This window comes from Arachis hypogaea, chromosome 16, assembly GCF_003086295.3.
Source record: "Arachis hypogaea cultivar Tifrunner chromosome 16, arahy.Tifrunner.gnm2.J5K5, whole genome shotgun sequence".
NCBI lineage: Eukaryota > Viridiplantae > Streptophyta > Magnoliopsida > Fabales > Fabaceae > Arachis > Arachis hypogaea.
In genome coordinates, this window is record NC_092051.1 from 64,745,575 (window position 1) to 64,752,155 (window position 6,581).

The window sequence follows — 6,581 nt, forward strand, 5'->3', positions numbered from 1 at the left end:
CTATGAGCTCCCATGCAAGTTTTCATAAGCATGCAACCTCAATACATAATTATACAACTAGAACCACCACTTCTCCTAATCTTTTGCTTGCCTCAAAATTGTTTAATTCCTCAATCCTTCTTTTCAAAGAACTTTCATGTCATGCATTTTTGAAATATTGAGTGCAAACAAGTGTGAAAAGTGTAGTGTTGTGAATAATCAAGCATCTTAATTATTGAATTACAGAAAAACTATACTATGCAGACAAGCAGGGGTATTATATCACTTTCAATCGAAGCAGTATTTGATATAAACAATCACTGAACAATGCAACCTTTTGGAATCTACTTGCTGTCCTCCTCCTCATCATCCTCATTGATCCACACATTCCTCTTTCATCTCTTTGGTTGATGATGCTTAATCCTTCCAAAAGCTTGTATGATGCTCTGCAATGATATTGAAAGTTGCTTGTTCCCTAAGCACTTAAAAACAATGGTTAGCATGCATGATTTATTTGTCGGCCTTTGAACTTACTTTGGTGTGGGAACACCAAACTTAGTACCTTGCCAATGGTTTTCATGCATCAAATTAACCATGTGTGATAATTTTTTTTTCTCTTTTTTTTTTTCAAAAGCAATAAAACTGAAAACTAGGAAACAGCAGAATAGTTAACTAGTTCATCCAACATGCTTGAAGCCAGCATTATGCAGAAAGTGAGAATGTGTTTTATGATGGGATTTTGGTGGAACACAAAACTTAGAATCCTTCATTCTCCCTTAGATTGTTTTGGTGTGCAACACCAAACTTAGCTTCTTGCAATATAGATAAAACTAATTAACCTTTTTATTGAAATAGATATGAAAAGATAGTTACCTCCGGTTGGGTTGCCTCCCAACAAGCGCTCTTTTATTGTCACTAGCTTGACATCCTCTGTGCTTGCTCAGTTCAGATTCTGAGCTTCCTTCTCCTTGTCCCCTTGTCCTCCTAAGTGAGGCTTTGCTTTGTGATGCTCATCCTGGATGAGTGATTCTTTTCCTTTAGCCCTCTTCTCACTCATTTCTGTGAGATTCTTAGCTAATTGTTCTATTTGCCTCTCAATTCTCTCGAGTGAGGCCTCCTGGTGTTTGCTTATCATCTCTTGATGTGTCATCATTCTCTCTACTAAGATCTCCAGATTGGTGATCCTCTGAGAGTCTTGTGAGATTGGTTGGTTGTGGCGTGTTGGGGGTTAGAAGGGTGGGTAGTGTGGTGGTATGTAGTGATTGTTTTTGGTATAGTGGTGTTTTTGCAGGTTTGGGAAATTGGGGTTGTTGTAGTTGAAGTCCCTTTGTTCCTGATGTTGAGATTCCCTCATTCTCAGATAGGAATGTGGTTTCCATGGTGGAAATTGTGCATTCAATGTAGTAGGATGTAGAAAATCAATCTGTCTAGCTATTGACTCCAATTGTTGCTGAGTTTGCTGGTGTAGCTGTTTGTTTTGATTCATGACTGCCTTTATTCCTTCAAGATTTATTACTTCCTTTTCTGAAGTTGCATTCTGTGGTGTCTCAAATGAGTGTTGGTTATTGGCTCTCTTGTCATTGAATTCTGCAGTTCCTTGGCCAGTTGCTGTTGCTTTGAGTAGGTCATCTGAGAAGTAATCCACCGCTCTTCTTGTTTCTGGGGTTAGTCCTTCATAGAACGCTTGGAAACCCACTTTGTCACTTGCTTTCTTGTATCTTTCCCATGCTTTGAACAATGGTTCTTCCTCTCCTTGTATGAATGGATGTATTCCCTCTTTCGTCTTGATGTTTTGTTGGGATGAGGAGAATTTGGCTAGAAATTTGGCAACCAAATCATCCCAACTAGTGATACTTCCTTGGGGAAAAGTTTCAAGCCATTGTGCCGCTTCATCCTTCAGTGAGAAAGGAAACAGCAAGAGCTTATAGGCATCATGATTTACACTATCGAGGTTGACAACACCACAGGTCCTCAGAAAAATGGATAGGTGCTGTTTAGGATCCTCCAATGGATTTCCACCATAGGAACAATTGTTCTCGATTAGTGTAATGAGTTGCGGCTTCATGTTGTGGTGTTCTTCTTTCTCAGAAACTCCTTCTTCAATGATATCCTTCCCTCTGGCCGCTCTTCTTTCCTGTGACATATAAATCAACAACGGAACACACAGTGATACTCTTGAGAATTGAGTGTAGTCAGTTGAGACAAAACTTCAAACAGTTATCGAGTTAGTCAAAAATTAAAGAAAAAGTTCTTGATCTAGATCTCCACTTCACTTAATCATTGTCAATCTAATCAATCCCCGGCAACGGCGCCAAAAACTTGATGTGCGGAAAACGATCCGACACAAAACTCACCGGCAAGTGCACCGGGTTGCATCAAGTAATAATAACTCACGGGAGTGAGGTCGATCCCACAGGGATTGAAGGATTGAGCAATTTTAGTTTAGTGGTTGATTTAGTCAAGCGAATCAAGATTTGGTTGAGAGATTTGTGATTTGCAGAATTTAAATTGCATAGAAAGTAAAGGGAATGGGTAAATTGCATGAAATTAAAGAGAACTGAAATTTAAAGTGCTGAATCTTAAAGAACAAGAAATTAAATGGCAGAAACTTAGAACGCAAGAAATGTAAATTGCATAATCTTAAAGTGCAAGAAATGTAAATGGCTTGAATTGTAAAGGGAATTGGGAATTGGATTTGCAGAAATTAAACAAGGAAAAAATTAAATTCAACAAACAGAGAAATATAAGATGACTTGGATTGAATCGGATCTAAAAACAGAATTGTAAATGAGCATGAAAAGCGTTAAACAGAGAAAGTAAAATGAGAATTCAGATCTCAAGACTCAAGAGACTAGATAACCAAGTCTAGGTCTCAATGCCTTCCTAGATCCAACAAGAACAATTGCAAAAGAATTTTAAATTGTAAATTGTAAATTGCAGAGAAAGTAGAAGAAGAAGCAATTAACAGAAATTTAAATTCAATTGTGCAGTAAAGAAACAGAGAGGTCTCAGGATGAGATTGAAATAGAATTCCTTCAATTCTCCAACCCAAGATCCAAGACAATTGTAATTGAAATTGAAAGCAAGAAAACTAAGAGGAAGGGAATTCAATTCTCCTTCCCCGAGACTTAGAAATTAAAATTCATTCCACACCAAAAGCTCTCTGAAAACTCTCTATGAAAACTAAAAGGAAAAGCTCCTCCAAAAACTTAAATTCTATGCTATTTATACACTTTCTTCAAATGGTCTTCAAGCCTTCAATTGGGCCTTTGCTCTTGATGGAATTGGGTTGATAGAGGCCTTGGTTGATTGCTCTTGGAGTTTGGAGAAGAACCGAAGTGAACTGGGTTTGGAATCATGTAAGCTTGAGTAAAAGTTTGAGTAAAAGTTTGAGGCAAACTTTTACTCAAACTTTTCATATCAGCCACCCCATCCTTGCTGCTACCAACGTTTGAGCCAAAGTTTGGGGTCAAACTTTTGCTCAAACTTTTCATATCAGCCACCCCATCCTTGCTGCTTCCAACGTTTGAGCCAAAGTTTGGGGTCAAACTTTTGCTCAAACGTTGGCTCCCCCTTGCACACTCATGGCGCCAACGTTTGCCAAAAAGTTTGAGGCAATCGTTGGCGCAAGCTTTTGCTCTCCAGGGTGTTGATTTTTGATGCCAAAAGTTTGCCAAAAAGTTTGAGGCAAACTTTTGCTCAAGCTTTTTGCCCAAAAGTTTGCACAAAAGTTTGAGGCAAACTTTTGGTCAAGCTTTTTGCTCCCTGGTTCGTTTTCACTTATTCCAAAAGTTTGAGCTAAAGTTTGAGGCAAACTTTTGCTCAAACTTTTTGTCCTCTCTTCCTCCTAGCCATTCCTTCTTGCTTCAACCTTTCTCCAAGCTTTCTTCACCTATCATTAATAAACCAAACATAAAAAAGCTATGCTCAAAATCATGAGATATTCATTCTTTCATAATATGTGACAATTATAGCATAAAACCTCATGAAATTGCATTAATTCATCTATGGTTGATTAAATCAAAGGAAGCATGAAAATCTACCCAATTGGCTTTCTTATGGCTCAAGAAAGTGCATAATTCAATTGAAAACAAAAGAAAAAGGCTAGTGAAACTAGGCTAAGATGACTTGTCATCACAATCACCTCAATCTCTCTTCCCTATCACCACTTCACCACTCACATCCATCCACTCTTCCCCATACACCTACCTCATAGACTCTACCTACCTTCAAAATTCAAAATCAATTTCCCACCCAAACCCACCCTATATGGCCGAAATTAACCCCCCTCCCCTCCCTATATAAAGCCCTCCATTCTTCCTCACTTTCACACAACACAACCCTCTCTTCCCCTTCTTGGCCGAATACACCTCTACCTCCTCTCCTCCATATTTTCTTCTTCTTCTTCATCTATTCTTTCTTCTCTTGCTCGAGGGCGAGCAATATTCTAAGTTTGGTGTGGTAAAAGCATAAGCTTTTTGTTTTTCCATTACAATTGATGGCACCTAAGACCGGAGAATCCTCTAGAAAAGGGAAAGGGAAGACAAAAGCTTCCACCTCCGAGTCATGGGAGATGGAAAGATTCATCTCCAAAGCTCAACAAGACCACTTCTATGATATTGTGGCAAAGAAGAAGGTGATCCCCGAGGTCCCTTTCAAACTCAAGAGAAATGAGTATCCGGAGATCCGACATGAGATCTATAGAAGAGGTTGGGAAGTTCTAACAAACCCCATCCAACAAGTCGAAATTCTAATGGTTCAAGAGTTCTATGCTAATGCATGGATCACAAGGAACCATGATCAAAGTAAGAACCCGAACCCAAAGAATTATCTCACTATGGTTTGGGGGAATTACTTAGATTTTAGTCCGAAAAATGTAAGGTTGGCGTTCAACTTGCCAATGATGGAAGAGAACGCACGCCCCTACACAAGGAGAGTCAACTTTGATCAAAGGTTAAACCAAGTCCTCATGGACATATGTGTGGAAGGAGCTCAATGGAAGATTTACTCAAAAGGCAAACCAGTTCAACTGAGAAGACTGAACCTTAAGCCTGTAGCTAGAGGATGGTTAGAGTTCATTCAACGCTCAATCATTCCCACTAGCAACCGGTCTGAAGTTACTATAGACCGGGCCATCATGATCCATAGCATCATGATTGGAGAAGAGGTGGAGGTTCATGAGATTATACCTCAAGAACTCTACAAGGTGGCTGACAAGTCCTCCACTATGGCAAGGTTAGCTTTTCCTCACCTCATTTGCTATCTATGCAATTCGGCTGGGATTGACATAGAAGGAGACATTCCCATTAAGGAAGAGAAACCCATCACTAAGAAAAGGATGGAGCAAACAAGAGAGTCCACTCATGGAGCTCAAGAAACACATGAGGAAGCTCATCATCAAGAAATCCCTGAGATACCTCAAGGGATGCACTTTCCTCCACAGAATTTTTGGGAGCAAATCAACACCTCCCTAGGAGAATTAAGTTCCAGCATGGGATAACAAAGGGTGGAACATCAAGAGCACTCCATCATCCTTCATGAAATTAGAGAAGATCAAAGAGCAATGAGGGAGGAGCAACAAAGACAAGGAAGAGACATAGAAGAGCTCAAGGACATCATTGGTTCCTCAAGGAGAAAACGCCACCATCACTAAGGTGGACTCATTCCTTGTTCTTACATTCTCTGTTTTTCGTTTTCTGCTTATCCATGTTTGTGTCTTATTACATGATCATTAGTATTTAACAACTTTGTCTTAAAGTTATGAATGTCCTATGAATCCATCACCTCTCTTAAATGAAAAGAGTTTTAATTCAAAAGAACAATAAGTACATGAGTTTCGAATTTATCCTTTAACTTAGTTTAATTATATTGATGTGGTGACAATGCTTCTTGTTTTCTGGATGAATGCCTGAACAGTGCATATGTCTTTTGAAGTTGTTGTTCATGAATGTTAAATATGTTGGCTCTTGAAAGAATGATGACAAGGAGACATGTTATTTGATAATCTGAAAAATCATAAAAATGATTCTTGAAGCAAGAAAAAGAAGTGAATACAAAAGCTTGCAAAAAAAAAGCAAAAAAAAAAAAAGAGAAAAAGCAAGCAGAAAAAGCCAAAAGTTCTTAAAACCAAAAGGCAAGAGCAAAAAGTCAATAACCGTTAAAACCAAAAGGCAAGGGTAAATAAAAAGGATCCCAAGGCTTTAAGCATTAGTGGATAGGAGGGCCTAAAGGAATAAAATCCTGGCCTAAGCGGCTAAACCAAGCTGTCCCTAACCATGTGCTTGTGGCGTGAAGGTGTCAAGTGAAAACTTGAGACTGAGCGGTTAAAGTCAAGGTCCAAAGCAAAAGAAGAGTGTGCTTAAGAACCCTGGACACCTCTAATTGGGGACTTTAGCAAAGCTGAGTCACAATCTGAAAAGGTTCACCCAATTATGTGTTTGTGGCATTTATGTATCCGGTGGTAATCCTGTTAAACAAAGTGCTTAGGGCCACGGCCAAGACTCAAAAAGTAGCTGTGTTCAAGAATCAACATACTGAACTAGGAGAATCAATAACACTATCTAAACTCTGAGTTCCTATAGATGCCAATTGGTGCACGAAAT